The 25,523-nt window shown below is 42.1% G+C and overlaps 1 long non-coding RNA gene across 2 annotated transcripts in view; it reads left to right on the top strand.

The window, feature by feature from the left end:
- The window catches only part of LOC143841270 (uncharacterized), a 621,460-nt gene that overhangs the window by 262,156 nt on the left and 333,781 nt on the right, over positions 1–25,523 (top strand). For both annotated transcript variants that reach the window (XR_013232647.1, XR_013232646.1), the window contains exon 3: positions 24,932–25,024. This is a non-coding gene — a long non-coding RNA (uncharacterized LOC143841270). The remainder of the gene's footprint in view (positions 1–24,931; positions 25,025–25,523) is intronic.

Here is a 25,523-nt window from a genome sequence, read left to right as displayed (position 1 = left end):
CTGGCATGCCAGGTTTGATTCTGCACTCCCCCACATGCAGACAGCTGGGTGACCTTGGGCTCGCCACCAACTCTTCTTCTTCTTCTTCTTCTTCTTCTTCTTCTTCTTCTTCTTCTTCTTCTTCTTCTTCGTGAAGGCCTCATGGAGAGATTGCATGGGATTAGTCCTGTTAGTCTGTAACAGCAAAATAAAACAAAAATATAGTGAGCTATTGCCAAACTATCAGTGTATGCCTCTGTGATTGGCTTTTCACAACCCACACCTTTAATCACTTTGGAAATTATTGATTGGTTCATGTCCTAGGGTCAAGATGGGATTGGTGGACATTTTCCCTCCAAACTTGATATGTCAGGCTTATTATTGCTTTTTTTCTTCTTATGAGTAACATTATGGCTATTTTAAAATTGCCAGGCCAAAGGCTTTTATAAATCAGTTAAGCTATCACTTCCCCCCCCCCCCTCGCTGTTCTTTTGTACAGCACAGGGCAGTGTATGTGGTTCTTCATGGCTAGTTAAAAGTATGCAGAACTTGTGCAAGTCTATCAGCTGGTTAGGAGACCCTTTCATCACCAGTGTTTTTTGACCTTTTGTCACATGTTATGGTGTTATGGTGACATGTAGGGCAATCTGTGCATTTTTATCACAGGATGAGGGACCAAACATAGTCTTTCCTTCCCCCTTTTATCATCACAACCACCCTAGAAGGTAGGTTAGTCTGGAGAACATGACTGGTCTGAGATCACCCAGCAAGAGGAATGGGAAGGCGACTATAAGCCGCTTTGAGCCTCCTTCGGGTAGGGAAAAGCGGCATATAAGAACCAACTCTTCTTCTTCTTCTTCTTCTTCTTCTTCTTCTTCTTCTTCTTCTTCTTCTTCTTCTTCTTCTTCTTCTTCTTCTTCTTCTTCTTCTTCTTCTTCTTCTTCTTCTTCTTCTTCTTCTTCTTCTTCTTCTTCTTCTTCTTCTTCATGGAAGATAAAAGACCTGAAACTGGGTCCTAGTCCATCATTCTAACCCCTGAAGTGGCTCCTAGCTGAGCCTCACACCTAGATTTCCAAAGCCTTCATCTCTAAAACCTGCAAAAATATAGGCACCCTTCTTGAACCTGCCCCTGAACCTCTTCTCAGCTGGGCCTAGTCACAGGATTGTGGGGATAAAAAAGAAGAAAGAGGGAATGATGTAAGCTGTTTTCAGTCACCATGGGGCAGTTAAGTGGGGATATGAAACAGTACTTCTTATTTGATGTTTATTACATTTTAGCCATGCCATTCATCCAAGAAACAGTGTCCAGGTTTCTTCCACATATTGTGGTTATAACAAGCCTATGAGGTAGATTAAGCTGGCATGTTTGTATGAGAGAGAGTGGAAGTCAGTGAATTTCATGGCTACAGAGCATACTGGGTGATGTGGATCCATGAACAGCTCTGTGTTTCTGTTTAATGGTAACTGGCAGCTATAGGGGACCAGATTCAAAATCAAACCACGGGTGGTTAAACTTTCTTCCCTTGTGCCAGTTCCCCAGTTTCAGTCATTCCACTCTTTCCCAGATACTAAAACGTTTCAAATCAAGAGCTGGCAGCTGTAACCCTGCATCGCTCTATTAATCCGTCTTCAAAATGTTGTTCTGGACCGCTTGATGTTATAAGAGTAGAACAGACATTCTCCATTTCCACTTGTAATTGCAACAAGAATCACTTTGAAAACTGAAATCCCATAAACATCTGGAATGGAAAATAATAATAATAAACTTGTTTGCACAATGTGGCTCTGGGAAGGCACTTTTCAGACACTGCCTCAGGATTTTTTAATCTTTTGCTCTCTCTTGTAAAAACATCAGTGAAATACTTTTGGAGCGTAAGCTCCAAATGGCCTGGGATGATGAACACACAGATGCGATTAAACAAATATTGCACAAGGCTCAGCAACTTCTCCTCTGCTTCAAATCCGTCAAAATAAATACTGTCACAGGTAATGCTTATGACTTAAATGCCTGCCCACAAAAGTATGCAAATATACAAAATGTTGCTTTATTTCTGCAGTCATGCCCATATGATGTAAACATACACAATCACCTGTTTGTGTGGACCACTCGGGGTGGGCAGATGTCACAATGCTCATGATGGCATCAGGATTTTCATGGGTGGAAGCAAAAATAAATATGTTCTGTAATATAAGAAGCAATGGGGGGGAAAGGCTTGTTCTACACAAATAGCATAGCATTCTAAAACTTCTTTCTGGATTCATGGAAAGCACTGCTTGTTTAAATATGCAAGAACAACAACAAAAATTCTGTACAAAGAAAACCAGCATATTAGGCAAGAAGGCTAAGCTAGAATGAAGTATTTTTCAATGTAATGTTTTTGGGTTCACATCAAATTTCAAGAATTTTCAGATTCCGGTAGCTAAGAAAGGTTGTTCCTGGTCAGTATTTGGATGGAAGACCACCAAGGAATACTAGGGTTACTTACACAGGTTGGAACCCACATACCTGAGGGACCGCCTATCGCCCTATGCCCCCCGTAGGGCTTTACGCTCTGTGGGTGAAAATATATTGGTTGTTCACGGCCCCAGGGAAGCATGCCTAGGCTCAACAGGGCCAGGGCTTTTTCGGTCCTGGCCCTTCCTGGTGGAATGAGCTCCTGAGTGAATTATGGGTCCTGCGGGAACTTTGGGCCTTCCACATGGCCTGCAAAATGGAGCTCTTCTGCCAGGTCTATGGTTGAGGCTGGGGTTGGCGAGGTAGATCAACACTCCCCCCCCTCGGGTATGAGTAGTACATCGCTTTGACCTTCGTCTCCACCTCTCTAGTAGTGGGGGTTGGGAGCGGGTTTTTCCACCAAGTTGGGCTTTTTATGTCTTTTAATGGGGTTTTTAATGGGGATTTTATAAGACTCTGTAACCCGCCATGACCCGGTTTGGGAAGTGGTAGGGAATAAATCAATAATAATAATAATAATAATAATAATAATAATAATAATAATAATAATAATAATAATAATAATAATACACAAAGGCGGGCTATAGCAAACCACCTCTGAACATTTTTTGCCTTGGAAACCCTATGTGGTTGCGATAAATTGCCTGTGACTTGATAGCAAAGACAGAACAAAACAAATGAACAAAACCCCTCATCTCCAGGACTCTTCCTGCCAAATAGCAGACTCATAGGAGAACTCTTCTGGGTTTTGTAGGCAAGTGAAATTCTCCCCTTTACACTGAGCCAACAGAGGTGTGAATTGGATATACGACTTTTTTTCAAGTATGGTGTGTACACTGATTCCTACAGTGGTAGCCTTAGGGTTGCCTTAGGGTTGCCAGGTGTCCCCTGGCCTCTGGCAGGGAATGGGGAGGGGGGAGGCAGCTAGATCCAAGCTGGGAAATTAAAGATTTGGGAGTCAACCTGGAGACAACAGCATGTCAGAATGTATATAAACTGTATCTCTGCCTACTCCAGAAGTATTTTTTCTCCTGGAGAGGGGGAGGGGTAGAATTTCAAGAACTTGATGCTGAGAAATGGTTTAATGCTGCCAGGCAGTGTGGGGTTTTCCCCATAGTTTACACAAGGATTTTATTTAGGTAAGCATCATGTTCTCATTACAGTGAGATGGCACAATGATCCGGGCAAGCACTATTAAGCTTCTAACGGGTACCGAAAGCTGTATGTACATCATGTCCTTCATGACTCACTTTTGGTTATGAGGTATTTTTAGACTTTTATCCTTTGGTGAATCAGCTCTTGTATAAATCCATCCCCAAACACAAGCTCTTCTGTGGCTAGAAGCTGCTGTTTTCTTTTGATTATTATTTCCTATGAAAATCTGTTTCCTGGACCCACTTCAGATTAAGCAAGGTAATGATCTCTGGTCAAGCAATTAGCCACTGGTGAGCAAAGGTTTGTGCTGTTAGTTGATGAGTGAACATCCACATTAAACAAAAGCAATGTGTCGTAAAAATGCAAACACAAAGAATAATCAGGTATTTACCAGATACAGCAGCTGCAATTCCTCTGCAAGGCAGATGGTTGCATTTAACTGTGAGAGGCATTTCTATAGACCTCCTGCAATCTAGGGAAGGTCACTGTCTGATGGCTTCACATGATTAGAGAAGTCAGAACCTGGCTCATAGTGTCTAGTGTCTTACCTCTTAAATGAGCAACTGCAGGAGGTACTGATCCTCCAGACAGACTAACACAGCTACCTATCTTGATTTAGGGGGGGTGCAGAGTGATGGACATAAGGGCAGAAGAGAGTTGGCCATCAGCTGGCACACCAAATTAGCTTTTGCAATATTGACCCTCAAGCCTGAAGACCATTCATGCCATTTAGGAGGGGCCAGACACTGGGGTCTCAAGTCTATCTCCTTCCAAACATGGCTGCCACTTGCAAATGCTCCGCTCTGAAGTGAAGATGGCATGACATTGACCTGCACCTCAAGCAGAGAAGGGCCAGTGGACAACTCTTCAGGAATATTGTCCAGTCAGATATTACCAATCAGAATCCAAGACCAGTGCATTTCAGACCTCAGAAACCTTCTTTATTATTTATTTTAATTTTATTTAGTCATATGGTCTTAGACCAGAACACAAAAAACCCATAAAGGATAAAAACAAAATGCTTGTGATACTTAAGCAGTTTGTGGATGTATTAAAATTACGCTGAAAGATATTATGAAAAATTAACAGGAATAAAAAATTAAAAGTTTAAGAGATTAAACAGTCAGAACACTAACTTTATGTACTGAAAATATTTTACATCTTGCTTCCTCAATAACAAGGCAGCAGAAGCAGATTGTCCAGTGTCCCCACCAGCCTCACACATATGAAGCATATCATAATCAGTGACATAGGACCTTAGGAAAACAACAGTAAAACTTGAAAGCAGTCCATCAGCACAATCTGCATCTGTAGTAGATAGTTAAAACAATTAAAAATAGCAGCCAATCAGTGATGAAAACTGGCATCAGTGGAACGTTCAGCTATAAAACAAAATACTATAATTAAAAGGGCACCAGTGGCAAGACAGATAATATGAATGCAGGGTAGGAATCATGGAAAAGATCCTGAGAGTTAGAAATGCCAGCACAAATTTTAAAAGCTCAGCAGCTGATAACTGCTTGTGGGGCGGGAAAGATCCCAAAATGGAGGCAGCACACCTGAGAAGACTATAAAACTTGTCACTTAACCTGCCTTTATTTATTTTTTAATGAAGAACTTTTGTTCATGCCATTTTTTTCTGAAGTGGTCGAGTCCCAGGAATAGCTTATCATGTGATCATCTGTCTGTTTATCTGTCTATCCATCTCAGGGCTGAGTTCTGAATACTTCCCCCCCCCCCCAAAAAAAGAAAGAAATGTTCAAGAGCTGACCTGCTTAGCCTGTTGCAAAGTAACTCGCCCTTAATAGCCTTTATGATGAAAGCCTTTATTTAAAACTGAGATAACTGAATTATTTATTTACATGTTTATTTTTTTCAAAGTTCCAGGGAAGTCCCTATGAAGCAAGGTGCTTGGGGATTTCAAGAGATATTTTCTTCCTTTGTCATAATAGAGGAATGTGCAGTCTCCCGTTGATTGGCTGTAGGAGATAAGGAAATACTTCTTTGCATAATAATTAACTTATGGAATTCATTGCAAGCAGATGTAAAAAAATAATAAGAGTTGGTTTTTATACCCTACTTTTTCCTACCCAAAGGAGTCTCAAAGCGGCTTACTGTTGCTTTCCCTTCTTCTCTCTACAACAGTCACAGTCACCTGTGAGGTAAGTGGGTCTGAGAGAGCTCTGAGAACTGTGACTAGTCCAAGGTCACCCATCTGGTTGCATGTGGGGGAGAAGTGGGGAATCAAACCTGGTTTTCCAGATTAGCGGCTACCACTCTTAACCACTACATCACGCTGGTGATGGTCACTATCTTAGATGACAAAGGAAATCAGTTAAACTAATAAAGGCTACATCTGTCACTGGCTATATGGAAGATAGAATGGAACCTATACCTCAAAATATCAAATTGTGGAACAAACAGTAGGGGATGGCTGCTTTCCTTAGGCATATGAGTTGATGCTTTTGAAAACATAAGTAAGACAACTTGAAACTCTGTTGACTAGGGTAGAGTAGGGTACTCCTTGTTTTACTGTGTTCAGAATAGAGACAAAATCAAGCCTAATATTATATCTCAGGCATTCTGAGAACTAAGTTCCCTAGAATACTCCAATTGCTATGGAGGCAATTCAAAGGCATCCAGGATAAAGGGAAAGAGGGGAGAGAAGGAAGGAGACCATCTAGGTCACACTGAGCTCTGTCTGTACACAGCCCGTGGTGCCGCGGGCGCCATGGACTATATAAAGGAGTAAGGGGTTGTGAGGAGGAGTTAGGGCGGGACCAGTCCGGGATAAAAACTCAGAGGTGTCCAATCATGAGCTGCGAAGCAGCTCCTGATTGGGCCCCTCCGAGTGCCGCCTCCCTATTGGCCACTTGGCCCGCCACTTGGCCCACCACTCAGCCCTAGCGCGCGGCTCGCAGTTGCTCCCGGCCTGACGCGGCGAGAGGCGCGAAGCGCCTCTCGCCGCGTCAGCCGCGCGGCTGCCGGGGGCTCCCTGCCCGGCGGCCTGACGCGGCGAGAGGCGCGAAGCACCTCTCGCTGCGTCGGGCCGCTGCCACACAAAGACCCCGCCAGTCGCCTGGAGCGCGGCTGCCGGGCCCTCCCTGCCTCCCCCGCCGCTGCTCCGCCGGTCGGGAGACGGCTCGAGAGAGCCTTGGGGGGCGGGGAGGCCTGGAAGCCTTCTCCCGCGTGGCGGAGCGGCCTCGCTGCGTCGTAGACGTAGCGAGGCCCTGCAGCCTTCTACTGCACGCTGCGGATGCCTCGCTCCGACAAGCCCAGAAGACGTCCGCTCCCACTCCCGCGGAGCCGCCACAAGGTCAGTCTAGCGCCCATTTTATTAAGAAATAAAATGGTTTTTTTTTTACTAGTGAAGAAATAAAATAGATAGATGCAGATTGAGGCAGGGACCTTTACCACACAGCAGGCTCCATGCCATGCTGCCTGGTGTTTGAGCCAGGGCAGATTGCTCTGCCTCTTCCTGCTCCCACACAGGGGAGTATTTCACCTGTTACACTCTTGATTTGTGTTTCCTCTCAGCCACCAGTGCAGTGAGATTCCACCATGCTGTGGGGTGGCATGGCCTTACCATACCAATGCAATACCGCATTATTAAGCAAACAAACAAATAAATAAAGCCCCCGGCAGCTTTGTCACATTGTGCAATGCAACCAAGCCGCCAGGGGCATTTTTTGTCCCTTCCGGGATGCCGTACTGGGGTGAGGGTGGGGAGGAGCTGGGATAGAACGCCCTGACTCTTCCCTTCTGGACAGTCCTGGGGCAAAAACGGGAACGCAGCTGTGTTCCCTTACTATGGGGCAAATGAGGGCCTTGGGCATGCAGAACCAGGAATTTGCCCCACCACTGGATGAATGGTGAGTCAAAGCAAATTTCTGGTGCAGAAAATGTCCGGGATAATTTTCTGGTTGCTTACAACTCTTGCCATGTAAGTCCCCAGCAACAGGAGCTTAGTACTTGATAATTCAAACTATAGTGCTATCAGCCAATAGCTTGGGTTGTCTCTGAGTTTGGCTGTGAGGACAACTAGCAAGGCACCCATAGGCATGCTATATAGCCATGAGGCCTAGAAACTCCCTTTATAAAAAAAGACAGTTGAGATTGGCATAGTCTATGTAACCAGTTTCTATAGACATATAGGACAAAAACACAGTTTATGAAAGCAATGTGAAACAGCAAAGAAGTTTTTTTTTAAAAACCCTCTTTGTTATTTTTATTATGGAACAAATTCTAGGTCTTCTTGATCTGTACCAAATGGAAAGGCTTGTCAGGATGAGAAGCATGCAGCTATCATTTTCTTTGTACTTTTCATTGGCTCTTTTCCATAAAAACTGATGATAGAACCGGTATTTTATGGCTATGATCCATGCCAAAAAAGAAAACATGGAATCTGACTGCTGTATACTTCTTCATGGGGCATTACTAGCAGTAATGTCATAATCCTGTCTTAATCGCTCGGACAATGAGAAATGCCTAATGTGATATACAGAATAAGGAACCAGAGTAACTTGGAACACAAAAGCAAGTGTACACAAAAGGAGTGGTGTCAATAGTGTGGTGTATTCAGAGATGCTTACTTTTTTATGAGCACACATGAGTATGCACGCACAAAAATGGCAGGTCTTCAGAAGGCTATCCCATAGGCTGGTGTTTTGCTCATTGCAGACTTTATTAAAACAGACAAAAAATGCCTATCATCATGTCAACAAATACCTATCAGCAAGTCCAGCAGACTGAGATAGGCAACTGGTAACTGAGGAACATGTACTGACCTGACTCCCAGCATCTCCCCATCTCCTCCAGCCTCAATAGAAGCATCCTTGTTATATATCTTGCTCTGGTCGATACTAGACACAGAAGAATGGACTACACCATTTCAGGATAGATAAGGGCTACCTACCTGCTATGCTGGGTTTATGTATTTAGTGAGCTTCTAATGTAGCAGAACATTAATAAATTTGTTCCTCCTGCCTGCATTCTTAACTGGTTCAGTCCATTGTACCATGTGTATAGATCAGCCAGGGATTCACAACTTTGGTCTCCATAATGTATGAATCATCATATAGTCTCACTGGCCCTACTGACTATATTGTACCTGTTTGAGGGTTGAGATAGTCCTGGTAGCTGGGCCAGGTAGCCATAAATGGTTTCCCAGTCAGATTTTGTATTACTCTTCTTTTTCTGTACAACTGTTCAAATTCTGCTTCCAAAGTCTCAACGTTGTCTCTTATGGGTAGTAGCTTCCTCCAATAGGTACCTTTCTTAAGAATGTACATAATCCCCACACACTCCCCCCTTCTTTTCTTAACCATGATACAGCAGGAAGCTTTCAGGTATACAACCAGCTTAAGATCATATATGATGATGTGATGAATGGAAGTGAAGCAGAGGTTTTCCTGTCATTTGCCCTGTAAGCCAAACCCCCAAAACAACTCTCACAGCTGATGAAAGAAATGCAGAATATTATAATCTTGCTCTATTCTACATGAAAACATTTAGGGCTAATTTACATGATCCAAAATGCACTGAACTTGGGGCCAGACTGCATGATATGTTTTTTAATCAGCACATTCACCTCCAGAATGAAGCAGATAGCTTCCCTGGGTCACTTTCAGTCCTTGCCGAGTCCCCATTGTGCAACTGGCCCCACCTGGCAACCAGCAAAATGCAGCGGGATTAAGGTTTTCCTGGGTAAAGGCATAGATCAGTCTTTCTCAACCAGGGTTTCGTGAAACCCTGGGGTTTCTTGATGGCCCCAGAAGGGATTCTCAAATGGGCGGGAGTAAATTTTTTAGATATTTTATAAAATGTGTTAAATATTTATTGGGTGATATGGAAGTGACAAAAGGATAAACATAGGGTTGCTGGTGCATGGGAATGGGAGGAAGCAGTAAAGGGGGAGAGGCTATGGGGGCTTTCAAGGGAAAGAAAGAGAAAATACTGAGGGAAAGGGAAATTCACTGCACAAGTCCTCATGGGTTCCGACTTGAGTTAACGGAAAGGTGGCAAAGTGTGTGTGTACGTATGTGTAGGGGGTGACATTTCAAAGAGATGCCAGTTTAAAATAAGATCTACTGGTCATAAAAAAGAGTACTCATTTCAGTCAGAATGGAGGTGGGCTATCTCCTTTGTTGTTAGGCAAAGTAGGATTAACATAAAATCTAATGCAAAAACAGTAAATACAACTGAAAGTTACTTAAGAAGAAGAGTTGTTTTTTATACCCAACCTTTACCCAAACAGTCTCAGAACAACTTCCAATCGCCTTCCCTGACAGAGGCCTCTGACAGAACTGTTCTGTGCGAACAACACTATCAGGACTGTGACTAGCCCAAGATCACCCAGCTGGCTACATGTGGAGAAGGAGTGAAGAACTGAACCCAGCTCTCTAAATTAGAGGCCACCACTCTTAACCTCTACTCCAAGCTGGTGTGCAAAATATCGGTACCAGTTTGGTGTAGTGGTTAGGTGTGCAGACTTCTAATCTGGCATGCTGGGTTCGATTCTGCACTCCCCCACATGCAGCCAGCTGGGTGACCTTGGGCTCGCCACAGCGATGATAAAGTTGTTCAGACCAAGCAGTGATATCAGAGCTCTCTGACCCTCACCTACCTCACAGGGTGTCTGTGGTGGGGAGAGAAAAGGGGGGGGGGGTGACTGTAAGCCACTTTGAGCCTCCTTCGGGTAGAGAAAAGTGGCATATAAGAACCAACTCTTCTTCTTCTTCTATACTGAGTGAAGAATCCCTGTTCCCTATTAGGGGAGTAAATAGTCTTGAACTTGTTAATGAATTCTGAACATTCATCAATCCTGTAAATCAGCCACCTGTTGGAGCCCTCTAATGCCCCCTGCCCTGGTGCTCAGTGACAAGTCATGCAGAACATGCCATGCTTCAAACAAAAGTTTGGGCTTTTGGGAATCAGATCTTTTGCTTGATTCAAATGCTTAGCTGTACAGCATCAGAAGCCTTTTCGTTAAAAATATCCCCGAAGCCAACCTGTTTAATGAAACGCAGAGGGCTACTCTGATTCATGCAAGCTAGAAATATTCGCAGTTACTTTTTTTGTGGTCTCTCACCCTTGGATCATTTCTATTCCTCCTTCTAAAATGAGGAACTGCAGAGGCGTGCAAAAACGAAGGGCTTTGAAAAGTCAACCAAATGAATTGTTTTCTTTCTTCTAACCCAAATGTGTGCACTGTTTCCAAGATTAGACCTGAAAACAAAACAATGCTCTCTAGACTGATCATCATGGATAATTAAGCCTGAATGTAGTGGTGAGTGGGGGGAGCTCTTGAAAACTCATTAGGCAATTTTAGAATGCAAAATAATAATAGGTTAACCAGTCTTGACCAAATAAAAGTCAAATAAAACATGCTGAACACAGCTGAGCTAAAATTAATACTTCTGTAGAATCTGAGTGCACCAGCTGCCTCAAATTTGCAGGTTTCATTTTAAAGGATATTTCTAGCATTCATAACTGCAGAGAGAAATCAGCGAATTACACTGGTTAAGATTTTGACTAAGGAAGCACTGGGATTTATTTATTTACATTATTTACATTATTTTTTTCCATCTCTTTGTCTGCAGTGGTAACTCAAAGCAGTTTACAATCTGTGCTGTTTTATCCTCACAACCCTGTGATGTAGGTTATGCTGAAAGTTTGTGACTGCCACCAGGTCAACCAGCAAGCTTCTGCGGCCAAGTAGTGAATCAAACCTGGGTCTCTGAGATCCCTTTCTAATGCCCTCAATTTGATTTTAATTTTATTTCAGTCCATCAGATTGCTGAGCATTTCTTTCTTTCTTTCTTTCTTTCTTTCTTTCTTTCTTTCTTTCTTTCTTTCTTTCTTTCTTTCTTTCTTTCTTTCTTTCTTTCTTTCTTTCTTTCTTTCTTTCTTTCTTTCTTTCTTTCTTTCTTTCTTTCTTTCTTTCTTTCTTTCTTTCTTTCTTTCTTTCTTTCTTTCTAACTCCTTCCCCCCACCCCCCTTGCTTCTCCCACTTACCTCTTTCCCACTTACATCACAGAAACTTGGTGGAATGATTCTCATGACTGAAATATAATGGTGGATGGATATGAACTGTTCAGAAAAAACAGAATAGATCGAAGAGTCCTCTTTAAGGACTGGAGATGTCCCGGAGGACTGGAAGAGAACAAACGTTATTCAGATCTTCATAAAAGGGAGGAAGGATGACCCGGGAAACTACAGACCAGTGAGTCTGACCTGTGTTGTGGGGAAGATAATGGAGCAGATATTAAAGGGAGCGATCTGCAAACACCTCAAGGACAATTTGGTGATCCAAGGAAGTCAGCATGGATTTGTCTCCAACAGGTCCTGCCAGACCAACCTAGTTTCCTTCTTTGACCAAGTAACAGGTTTGCTGGATCAGGGAAATTCAGTTGATGTCATTTACTTGGATTTTAGTAAAGCTTTTGACAAGGTTCCCCATGATGTTCTGATGAATAAGTTGAAGGACTGCAATCTGGATTTTCAGATAGTTAGGTGGATAGGGAATTGGTTAGAGAACCGCACTCAAAGAGTTGTTGTCAATGATGTTTCATCAGACTGGAGAGAGGTGAGTAGCGGGGTACCTCAGGGCTCGGTGCTCGGCCCGGTACTTTTTAATATATTTATTAATGATCTAGATGAGGGGGTGGGGGGACTACTCATCAAGTTTGCAGATGACACCAAATTGGGAGGACTGGCAAATACTCCGGAAGATAAAGTTCAACGAGATCTGAACACAATGGAAAAATGGGCAAATGAGAACAAGATGCAATTTAATAAAGATAAGTGTAAAGTTCTGCATCTGGGTCAGAAAAATGAAAAGCATGCCTACTGGATGGGGGGGATACACTTCTAGGTAACACTGTGTGTGAACGAGACCTTGGGGTACTTGTGGATTGTAAACTAAACATGAGCAGGCAGTGTGATGCAGCGGTAAAAAAGGCAAATGCCATTTTGGGCTGTATCAACAGGGACATCACATCAAAATCACAAGATGTCATAGTCCCATTGTATACGGCACTGGTCAGACCACAACTGGAGTACTGTGTGTAGTTCTGGAGGCCTCACTTCAAGAAGGACGTCGATAAAATTGAAAGGGTACAGAGGAGAGCGACGAAGATGATCTGGGGCCAAGGGACCAAGCCCTATGAAGATAGGTTGAGGGACTTGGGAATGTTCAGCCTGGAGAAAAGGAGGTTGAGAAGGGACATGATAGCCCTCTTTAAGTATTTGAAAGGTTGTCACTTGGAGGAGGGCAGGATGCTGTTTCTGTTGGCTGCAGAGGAGAGGACAGCAGTAATGGATTTAAACTTCAAGTACAACGATATAGGCTAGATATCAGGAAAATAATTTTCACAGTCAGAGTAGTTCAGCAGTGCAATAGGCTGTCTAAGGAGGTGGTGAGCTACCCCTCACTGGCAGTCTTCAAGCAAAGGTTGGATACACACTTTTCTTGGATGCTTTAGGATGCTTAGGGCTAATCCTGCGTTGAGCAGGGGGTTGGACTAGATGGCCTGTATGGCCCCTTCCAACTCTATGATTCTATGATTCTATGATTCTATGATTCTATGATTCTATGATTCTCTTCTTCCTGGTCCTTCCCCCTCCATCCTTCTCTCTCTCACACACACGTATAAACACACCCAGACAGACTCCTTCCCCCACTCCCCATTCCCCCTTCTTATCTCTTGGCAGCAGAAGGGCCACTGTGTTCTCTGCCCACAGCTGACATCTGTGGGGCTCCTTGGGATGACACCATGACAGAGTACCCTACAAGGTCCAGCTCTGAGCCTAGCTGCTGTGCCACTTCTGCCACTGCCATCTACTGGCGTGCTCCCTAAGGTGGGACAATGGATGTCACATCCCTTATCCATTCTGTTACAGGGAGTGCAACAGTAGATGTGTTCCACATCAATAAAACATCCTAGATCACAGGGAATTCTTATTTATTAGCCAATATATATTTATATCTTGCTTTTGTCCTCAGCCTTACAACATGTTCCTCTTTTCCATATTATCCCCACAACAGCCCTTAGAGGTAGGTTACTTTGAGAGTGTGTGACTGCCTGAAAGTCACCCAGCAAGCTTCAATGGCAGCGTGGGGAATCAAACCTAGGTTTCTTAGATAGCAGTCCAATACTCTAGCCATTGCACCATTCTGGCACATTTCCTCTGACACCACAGCCACTAAGACTGTGGATATGTGCATCTGTTGGTTAAAGGGTGGGTGATTTTTCCTGATTTCCTCGTTCCACTGCAGACTTCTACACTGATTGTGATGGTCTTTCTTGATCCTCAGCAGAAGTTCAAGAATCTAATTAGATTACAATGAGGGGGACAATTTGAAACTGATTCCTTATGTTCTGCTGTTATCACAGTGCTCTGAGTCCAGTCCAGTGATTCATAGTCAGCACTGTGTACATGAAGCCCTTTTCAAGAAGCAGAAAGTGTTGGTGATGGAAGAGCAAGAGGAAGAACTCCATCCTGAGGTTCTCACTTTCTGCCCAAAGACATAAGGATATTTAATGCTTTTATAATATGACTCCTCACACAGCTTCAGCAGCTATATCAGGAAGAAGAACCTGGAGTGCACAATTTTGTGTGCACATCTCCTCCCATCAAGGACCATGTGGGCAGAAGACCACTTACACACTTTATGGCTGTTGTCCTAAGAGCAGTTTCTGGGGAGAAAGTCCTACTGAATAAAATGAGATTGATTTCTAAGTTGACCTGTTTAGGTTTGCTTCCTGTGTCCTCAAGATGAATCAAGGCAAATTATCATATTTCCTTAGTTTAAAATTTTCATATCTGCCAGCTGTAAGTTGAACTCTGGACTAGTCCCCTGTTCCTCCATGATCACTGAGGGCCATTCCATACCAGTGGTACCACTCCAGGCTGCTGCTGGTGTGATGCTCTGCCGCTTTCTATGTCCCCATGGCGGACACATTTCGGCTACAGATCTGGTCTGCCCCAGATTTATGCAACCATAATCCCACAATCATAATACCACATTCGGTGCAAACTTAAATGGACTCCGGGGAATGGTAGAGGACAGGAAGGCCTGGGGGACCATTGTCCATGGGGTCGCGATGGGTTGGACACTAAAGCATTGCGGAGCTGACTGGGGCATATTTTGGCCCTGCCAGTACACCATAGACAGGTTAGGCCCCGTTGGCCACTGGGATGGCTAAGGGAATACAGAAAATATCTGTGTTCCCTTAAGATGGGGCAATGGCACCCTGAAGTGCAGCAGGCCTGGGAAGCAGCTGGCCCGATGTCATCATCATGTGGAAGCAGGGATTGGCCCTACTGTGATATGAGCACCCGCTCAGCCTTTTCCGCCCGTGTGGAATTGGCCTGACTGCTGCTTTTTGGTTTGGTGTTTCAGTGAACTTGTTCAAATTTCATAAAGATATTGGGGTACAAATTTTTTGGAGGGGATCATTGCTTAATTAAACTTTCTCTCCCCTTTGACCAGTGTGAACTCATTGTATAATCTTTCCCTATTTGTTTCCCCCCCCCTATCTGTTTCTTTGTAAATATTATGGCATAAAAGACCACCATTAATTCCCTGTATTTTTAGCAATTTCACTTCATATTTTTTTCATTTCCTGAACTCTGTAGCATACATCTGGGTTTGTAAACTATATAACAGTGCGGCAGATTCCTCCTGGGAAATTAAAATAATGACTGTGGTTCAATTACTTGGTTATTCTTTACTAATGCAGGCATAAGCAGATGCACAAGTCCTTTTACAAATAATTATAACGGAGGTAGACATCAGGGTGTTTTTTTTTTGCATGTTTGTTCATTGGTTGCCTGGTTTTCTTTTAGATTGCCTACCACTGAATTACACACACATATCTAATTTGGGCTCTGATCTGCCAAGATATTTAATCAGAACATTTCTGTAGTATCTTCAAAGAAAGAAGGTAACATCTTGGCTGGATATTCCAAGAGTCAAAATTGCAGAAGCCCCAGATGCAGTCCTGGAACTCAGCCGTTGGCTCATCAAACTTCTCTCTATGGAACATTGCAACATATCTGTAATACCTATGTAAGAACTGTTAACACTGGAATTAAAAGAATTATTTGCATGTATATAAAATGGAGCTAAAGCCTCATTTTGCCATTCAAATTTGGAATGCAGAAGTAGGAGTGCTTAAGGCTTCTTGGCATCTTCTGATTATTTGTAATCTGGTAGGCGTCACGCATGACCTAAGCTGTCAAATACTACATCAGAATTAATGTCTCTTATCTGTCATATGCTGTCAAATAACATTACATGTCCAGAATAAAATATTTTCACATGCTAACTACCACTGCAACGCAACTGTCAAATGCAGTGAAAGGCTAAGCCCCACTGTTTGTTAACTATCAGAATCAAATATTGAGATCAAACATATTTGAATACATGGAACTGATTGCTAATAAGTACTTGAGTATTTATAGAATATTTGGCAAATATTCAGATTTAAAATATGCAGAGGAAAAGATTCTTTGGACCAAAATATTGTTCAGCATTATACTTGGCAATTACAAAGCCCATCAGTGCAATCCTGAGCAGCCCTAAGTAATTTATACATACATACATACATACACACACTATAGGTAACTTATAAATAGTCTATAGATATATATAGATAAAACTTTAGTCTCCAGCAATTCCTAGAGCTACGAGATGGCACTTCCAAGTTTTCCCTGGAATTGACATTGCCACACAAATGATGCAAACCTAAAAAAAAAAAATCATATTGGAGAATGCTTATTGGAGTAGGAGGTAGGAGGCCTGACAACTGTATTTCTAATTGCTCCCACTCTAATAGCTGGAATGGAATTCTTAGGGATTGCTCCTTTTTCCCAAGGGATCCTTCTGCCTGACAGTTAGGGAAAAGAATTCTCTCCACATTACAGGTATCACAGTTGTCCCTTGCAGAGGAGGCACAGAGAACTGCGGAGGAGTTTTTTTCTTTTAATCCCCTTTGTTCTTCTGCTAGGATCCTGATCCAGGCAGCATGTAGAGACTTGTTTTTAAATTAAATTGCAAAGGGTGGTGAAATCTGGAGAAGCACACGTGCACTATGTTCATTTCGGTATTTTTCTTCCAACTCCTGCATAACTTAATTTGCTTCTATCTGTCCATCAAGGAGCTGGCAGGCTTGCATGAGGCTGAGCTGCAACACAGAATCATCCATCAGGGATGATTCTGCTTTGCACAAATATGGGCCAAGTTGTTCTGTTAGGCAGCACGCCTGTTTAGCGTGCATCTGCTGAGTCACACCCTCCAATTGCTACCCTGCCACTATCCCTACCCAATCTGAGAAGATCTATAAAACATGGGAAAGGAAACTGAAAGCAGAGAGAAACTACAAACATTGGGTCATTGTCAGAAAACCAGTTTGAGTTAGACATTTCATTCAGATCTCTTGCTCTTACAGGGGTATCAAACACTGGGTGCTCAGCTTTTTTTTGGGGGGGGGACTGATATTATATGACTGCACACAGGAGAAACCTTCATATTCAGAGGCAGCATATTTCTGAAATGCTGAGGGTTAACAATGTTGAGACAGTTTTTTTCATGCTAGGCTGGGAGACTGTCTGTGTGCATCTGGTTATGACGAATGGGATGCATTACTAGTAGATGCTTGGTTAGACTGACCATATATACCCTTTTGAAGGGGACAGTACCCTTTTTCATGTTAATAAAACTGTCAGTTTTGTCCCCCTTTTAATAATAGGTATATACTTGCTGTAGTGTTAGTTTCTGTTTTGCCTGTATGCTACTATGACCAGTAAAATATGTGGGTGGGGGGACAGGCTGCCTGCCAGCACCTCCCCACCAAAATCCCCACCCCACAGCCTGTACACAGCCCTTTTGGAGGTGGGGCAGCTGCTTGGCAATGCCTCCCCACACCCCCACCAGCCCAACCAATGCTTCTCCAGCCCTTGGCTGCCCTGCCTGGGACAGGGGAGAAGATGACAAACCCTTTGGGTGCGATCTGTCAACTAGTTCTCAATCCAACTGTAATAGAATCCATACCACATTCTACCAACCTTATGACTACCAAGTTTTTCTGACTATGGGATTCTACCCAACATAAGTTTGTTAAAATTTGCTCTCTTGAAGTCCAGCCTGTATGTGTGTCTACGTACAGCTTTCTTCTTCCCCAAGATCATAAAGTCCAAAATCACATGGTCACTACTACCAAGCACACTCATAACTTTTACCTTGTCAACCAGTTCTTCTCTATTGGTAAGAATCAAGTCTAAAATAGCAGCCCCCTTGGTTGCCCCTTCCTCCTTCTGGGAAATGAAATTGTCAGCAAGACAAGTCAATAATTTATTGGACTTTTCATTTTTAGCAGAAATGGTCTTCCAGCAGATATCTGGGTAATTGAAATCTTCCATGATCACTACATCCTGCGTCTCTGAGAACTTTGTAATCTGATCTACGAGCATCTCATCCAAGCCCTCTGCCTGGCCTCACAGTCTATAACAGACCCCTATCACAATACCTTTATTATATCCTCCTTTTATTTTATTATCTCAGCTGAACTCTCATTCTCAGACACATATTTCCTCACAAGTATATATATTCTTAACATATAGTGCTACTCTTCCCCCTTCTTTGTGTGTCCCTTTTAAATAAGTTGTACCCCTCAATTCTATTATTCCAGTTGTGAGAGTTATCCCATCAGGTTTTTGTAATGCCTTTTAGATCATAGTCCCCTTCCTTTATTAGGACTTCTAGTTCTTCCTGCTTGTTTCCCAGACTCTGTGCATTAGTGTAGAGACATTGTAATTCTTCATATAAGTACCCCAGGCATTACGCTTTTAAATTAACTTTGGTCTTGAGGTGAAGAAAGGGGTGAAATTGCCTCAAAAGCACTCTTTAAAAACCTAGTGAAACAGCGAACATAATGTGAATGGAATGCTGAACTGTGGAAAATCAATGCAGAAGGGGAAAAATACCCAATACATGTCCACTTGGAAAGCAGGGTGAAATGCAGAAGGAATAATACATGATGGGAATGCACCATAAAGCTAAAGGTAAGAATAAGTGTAGAAAAGGCATTCTTGGTATGCTGTATTTAGGTAGTAATAAGAAGTAATGTCTTTGAAGCTATAATAACTGTTTGTGAGTGCATATGGAGGAAATTCTTAATCTTGGAGAAATGTAATCTGTGAAGTAGGGGGGGCAAAGAAAACAGTCCTCATGAGTCAAATATCTTCTCATTGGTTGTGCATAAACCATCAACTCTCTTTTGCTGTTGTTTACATTGAGACCTCAGTCCCTGAGGACAAGCTGAAGATCATCAGTTTTCTACATCTGTGCTGACTTGCATGTTTTAATACAACAATATTATGAGGAAAAAGTCTAGTCCTACTCAAGAAATTGAAGATTGAATCTCTGGTTCCACAGCTGTTTGGCTTTAAGCCTTTCGGCAGGTTGTATGTACAATTTCCCAGTTAATTCTGTAAAAACTTGGACAACCCTGAGCATTAGGCTTGATTCACATCTGCATGTTCCTGTTGTGGACCAGCCAGTTCTAGCAGAGCCAAGTGATGCAGAGGATTCTTCTGAGGAAGAGGCAACCATCAGACTTGACTCAAACCCATATCCAATAACAGAGACACTGGAGGAAAAGGCAGTCTCTATGGGGCCAAATATAGATCCACAGCCAGGTAGTAGTACAATGGCCCTTCAGCTCCCCAGCCCTGAGTTGGCAACCATCTGCCAGCCAGATCACTTCCCCTGACACCAGAGCCTTGGGAACAGCATAGGAAGAAGTTAAGAAGGGAGCTGCAAGTCACTACCAGATCGGTAGCACAGATTGGCTGCAGTGCCAGATTGGCAGCACAGCTGAGCTCTATATCAGCAGTGCAGGGCTGAGGTGGCTGGCAGCCATGGTTATTGATCTGAAACAACTGTATTTTGTATTATTTGAAACAATGTTGTTTGAAAAAAAGACTCTATTATTGTCATGGTTTATTAAGCGGATAATATCTACTCTCATATTTCCCCAGGAAAAGGTGAGTAGAGCCGGGAAGTTGCAGATGGAATAATTTGCCTAATTAACAACAGAGTGGCTATCGGATCAGGTGCACTTTGCTCTTTTAAATTTGAGTTGATAGAGGATAAAAAGCCTAGTGGAGATAACACGCAGGTGAATCTCACAAGGTCCAGGGACCTCCAGACTTCTTTGCACCTGCAGAGTGCAAAGCCCTGCGGGGGCGGGGGCATAGCGGGTTAAATGGTCTCTCAAATTCATTGGGCCTAGACTGCAAATGGCCTTAAAGGTAAAAAACAGAAACTTGAACTTGATACGTTATGTAGCAGGTAATGAGGATGAGGGTTTAGAGGGAATACTTATTAAATTTGCAGACGATACTAAACTGGGAGGGGTAGCAAACACAACCAAAGACAGAATCAGAATACAGGATGATCTTGATAGGCTCGAGAGTGAGCTAAACTGAATAAAATGAAGTTCAATAGGGACAAATGTCAAGTTCTGCATTTAGGTAGGAAAAACCAAATGCACCAATATAGGATGGGGGAGACTTGTCTTGGCAGTAGCAAGTGTGAAAAAGATCGAGGAGTCTTAGTAGATAACACATTGAACATGAGTCAACAGTGTGACTCGGTGGCTAAAAAGGCAAATGGAATTTTGGGCTGTATCAAATGGAGTATCGTGTCCAGATCATGGGAGGTGATGGTACCTGTGAAGGCTTAAGGGGGTGGCAGGTTACAGTGGATGAGCAATTGGGATGTGAGTTTCCTGCATAGTGCAGGGGGTTGGACTAGATGACCCATGAGGTCCCTTCCAATTCTATGATTCTATGATTCTATGAATGCAACTGCCTCAGCGTTGGCTGGATATAAGCCCTCAATGGTGTACTTGTAACTTTTAGTTGTAGCTCCATATATGAAGAAAGGAGGAGGTGAAGGGAAAATGATTTGCTCCTTGTTTATCATACAATCATGATGTCTGAGTACAGAGTATATGATTAAAGAACTACAGGATTACAATAATGAAATATCGCAGTAATTTAAGGCATCATTGGTAAGGTAAAATTCAAATATCCAACGTATTCCAATGCTTAGTTTAAAATCATACAGCTGTAATAAAACCAATTTATTTGAATCATATTTCAGCATCATATTTCAGCAATGGTGACCTCCACCAACCCCATTATCCGTTTCCACCAATGCCTTACCAGATAAAATAAGAAGAGAGGGTTAGCACAATTTTCTACATGAATGCACAGCTGTAGCTGATGTAATCTCATTCCCTTTTTTGTGCCAGTATTTTAATCATTCTTTTTATGTTTTTGTGCATATCTGATTCTGAACTCTGCTTCTAATTGTTTTAGTGATGTGTTTTTGGTTGGGTTTATTGGGTTTACAAATGTCATTGTATTATGCATGTTTTTAGTTTGTTAAACTGCCTTGGTGATTATTATGAGTGAATTCTTTCCATTCATGTTGAGCCTTTCGACTGTAAAAATGGAGTGTGTAATGTCCACAGCTGTGCAATTATAGGGAATGCATTGCAGCGACAATCTATGTATTTTTGTGGTGTGACAACTTCATCAGATGCATGTGCAGGGCATTTGGAATAGTCTAATTGTCATATGGGAAAATCCTGTGACGCAATGTCTGCCCTATGAGTTTTAGCTTAGATTTGGAATACGCAAGCAAAAATGTTAACCTGCTTTAGTGCAGTTTTGCTTGCACAAAATCTTCTTCAGCATCCAGTGTTTTCCTTCTTATATCTTTTAGTGCCCAGAAATGACATGAACAACATCTTGTGCAAGCAGAAATATTGCTAGGGATAGAAGAAGGGAGCAGTGTGAAAATTCCCTGCTTGCACAAGGAGCCTCACACATGTGGAATGGGATCTGGGGTTCTCTGATAGAATTCTCAGTAATCCTGTACAAAATTAAGAAGAATAAGAGTCGGTTCTTATATGCCACTTTTCTCTATCCAAAGGAGTCTCAAAGTGGCTTACATTCCCTTTCCTCTCTTCACAACAGACACCCTGTGAGGGAGGTGAGGCTGAGAGAGCCTTGATATTCCTGCTCGGTCACAACAGCTTTATCAGTGCTGTGGTGAGCCCAAGGTCACCCAGCTGGCTGCATGTGGGGGAGCGCGAAATCGAACCCGGGTTGCCAGATGAGAAGTCCACACTCCTAACCACTATACCAAGCTGGAGAAGCCATCACTGTGTAGTTCCCAGTGTGTTCATAGTGTGATACAGCCATGAACCAATTATGTCAGAAGGAGATCTATAGGAAAGAGCCATTCTTCCCTCCCTCTATGAAATCATTCGGCCTAGTATAGGAAAGAGCCATTCTTCCTTCCCTCTATGAAATCATTTTCATAGAATCATAGAATCATAGAGTTGGAAGGGGCCATACAGGCCATCTAGTCCAACCCCCTGCTCAACGCAGGATCAGCCCAAAACATCCTAAAGCATACTATTTTGCATAAGGTAATCATGTATTGCTTAGGAGAAGTGCCACAAATTGTACTGAATATTTTGTAAAACATGCTGATATTTTCTGAATTTATTTCCACCTATGCAATGGCTAGGCAATAATAAGTGCTTGAATACAGTTGGGATGACATGCGTGGGCTTCTGACTAGCAAGATTCCTAGGAAATGAAAGGTTAAAAATAATTCCTCTCTCTCTTTTTCAAGCTATGATTACATATGAACCACTTGTGGTTTCAGTTCCGCTTTCTAAATGCGCGCCGGGAGGGGGGGGGGGATCAAAGAAAAACCAAGTTCATATGTTTTGGGGTCTGAACCACTGAGTTTGGCTTAATTTCACCTAAAACCACAATTTGTCTCAGAGTGGCTCAGGATTTAAGCTTAGGATCATGAACTCTGGCAAACCTTTTCAAGCGAGGCAGGGTCCAATTATCCTGCATGTTACTCCCAATGAAATCACTGAGAGTTTAGGGTTTTTTTTTTTACCGTTTGTATGTAAAATTGAAACTGTTTCCCTGTGCAGTATCAATAGCAACCTGTAATGCAAGGATCCTGATGTACTTGGTATAATTTTATAATGTATGATGATGACATTGGCACAGTTTATAATGTCCTGAAAACTGAAGAACAATCCAATGGATCTTCTTGCGGAAACCCTGTTGAAATTAATGTGAGCTTTACTCATTGCTTTCACGCTGTTCATTTCAATGAGGTTTGCACAGAAGAATTTTCGACTGTATTGTGCCTTTAATCTGCAGGATGTGATAAATACCCTATTTCACAAGATCTACAAAAGCTGTGATGGTGTGGCTAAAGAGCCTTTAACAAATTGATAATATAAAGAAAGAATTTTGTTGGTAGCAAAGATGAATGATATCCACAGGTTCTTATCCTTCTAAGCCCATTTATGTGAACTGTCTTAGAAGGATGTTAATCCATAATAGGATTTCATTGTAAATGATGTATGGCTAGGGTTAGGGATAACCTGAAACTGTAATCATAGAGGTACCCTACATCCCTTTGGGGTTTTTATTTATTTATTTATTTATTTAGATTTATATACCGCCCTCCCCGAAGGCTTTTACTGGAGGTGACATAGCACTACATGCTGTGCTACCCCAGAAGCTGGGGGCAGACCATCCCTCACCACCACAGGGTGACTGGACATCCTATACATTATCCGGAATTAGAAAATTTTATGTTGCCAGAAACTCAGCAGGCCCATGCTGAAAAAAGCTAATACCTTTTGGTCCCCAGTGATAAATTTCTACGATAGGCAAACCAAAGTTTATCGCATCTTGCTTTCTTTTAGGACAAAATGTTCTTATTCCAGTTGGAGTTTCTCATAAAGGCGAAGCATTAGATTTCAGTGATAATATTTCTGGGTTCCAGTCATAATTCTGTTACATGTATAACAGTTGGCCTTCAAAGTCTATCTTCTGTTTCCAAAATTTCTCATTTTTCTCAAAGATATACGTTATTATGAATCTTGCTTTATGATGCTTCTTGATCAAAAGTGACACTGTGATGACAAGTAGATATGAGAAACTTTCTTATTACAAACCCAGATGTTTTTACTGGGTTCCATTTGGGGGTGGAAGCACTCAATATTTTAAAAAAATCCTAAAACTTTTAGCAATGAGCTTGATTACATAAGAGCTTTCAAGAGGTCAGCTTGGATTACTGTTAGATTTTTAGCAGTACGTATATTTGTCACTATACAAGCAACAGTTGCTTAGAAGGTAGATAACTAGTGTTCATCAACACAAGTGACTTTTTGTTTTGGCTTGAACTGACACTTAGACTGGGTAAGTCCGGATGATAGTGAATATTTGACTTGGCATATATAGAGAGTACCTGTAAATGACAGATCTTGTACATATTTTTTTTATCCTCTAAATTCTACAAAATCATTTTCCATGTTATAGATGTGTGCATTGAGTGACATAGTGTCTGACTTGGAGATCCTAAGTGGGGTGGAAAAGTAGCATACATTTAAAAATAAATACAATACTTACTTAGATATCCTCATAGCTTCTTCATGTATCTGATAAAGTAGAATTTCACCCATGAAAATGAACGTCACTATTACTTTTCTTCATTATGATAATGAAAAGCTAACTGGAAATATATACTATAATAAGTGCATATTTGAGTTTACTATAGGGCTCCTTTCTGTTGAGGAGTCAGCTCTAGCACAAGGACCCCTCATGGTCAGGAGCTGTGCCCTGTTGGAACAAGAGCTTGCTGAATCATACGATTGGTACATCTGTTCCACTAAATGGTCTCTTCCATTGGAGCAAGGTTTAAAAGAGCCCTGGTAGATCAGGCTAATGGTCCATCTAGTCAGTTCAGATTGGTTCCCTCCATTGGAACAAGGCTGATGATAGAGGAAAGGAGTTACTTCATCCAACTCTACATTCATAGAGCAGAGGAAAAGAGACAAACATAGAAGACAGATGTTACTTGTGTGAAAGTCATTTAATGTCCAAGTTAGCTGATGTTCAGATAAATTACTTAGGATGCATTGGATGGATATCATGTATTAGTTGGAAATAACTGGCTTCCCCAGGGTCTCATCTGTGGATCTGAATTTTATCCTTCTATTGATTTTTGCAGCTGTATGATTCTTAGTGCAAATCTTTACAGGGGGAAATTAAATACCTGTACCAACAATTTCTGGTATAAATGCAGCCATTAGTGCATTTTGTACACGTCTGTATGTTTTGTCTATAACAAATGGAATTAAAAATATGTTAATTTTATTTGTGTATATAATATGAAGATTACCTGTATTTTTTAATTTTCTGTTTCTATCATTGCAGTTTTTCAAAGACTCCTGGACAATTTCTCCTGTCTTATTCATGTTGTTAATTCAGATTATGCCAAACTTGTGAGCAGAGTTATCTGTTGATCAGGTAAGTGTAGTTCTTTTGCTTTCCATCATTAGACAGGAATAAAAGAGTAGACCAAAGACCAAAGATCAGAATAAAAGAGTAGACCAAAGCTCATCTATACATGAAAGAAGAAATATAACTGTGCAATCCTAAACAGTTACCTCTCAAGTGGTATTTGGGGAGAATGAATATGAGAGAATGAATATGAGGGTGTGGATTTCTGCACAGTCTGACCCACAGCTGGTGTGTTTTTCCTCATACAGTGCAGAGAATGAGTGGTTGGTCTCTTCCCCTTAGTGCAAAGGTTGGACAGGTACTCTCCCTGCTGTTTGGAGCTTGGCCTGGCAATCTTGTTCCCTCACTGGGTGGCAAAAGGCTCATTTCACCCCTTTGCCTCCAGATCTTCAGGCAGTTCAAGACAGCAGCAGGAGCAGAAGAGTTGGTTCTTATATGCTGCTTTTCTCTACCCGAAGGAGGCTCAAAGCAGCTTACAGTTGCTTTCCCTTTCCTCTACCCACAA

Source organism: Paroedura picta, chromosome 7 (genome assembly GCF_049243985.1).
Source record: "Paroedura picta isolate Pp20150507F chromosome 7, Ppicta_v3.0, whole genome shotgun sequence".
NCBI lineage: Eukaryota > Metazoa > Chordata > Lepidosauria > Squamata > Gekkonidae > Paroedura > Paroedura picta.
Note: the sequence above shows the minus strand (reverse complement) of the source record. Positions and strands in the feature narration are given on the sequence as shown.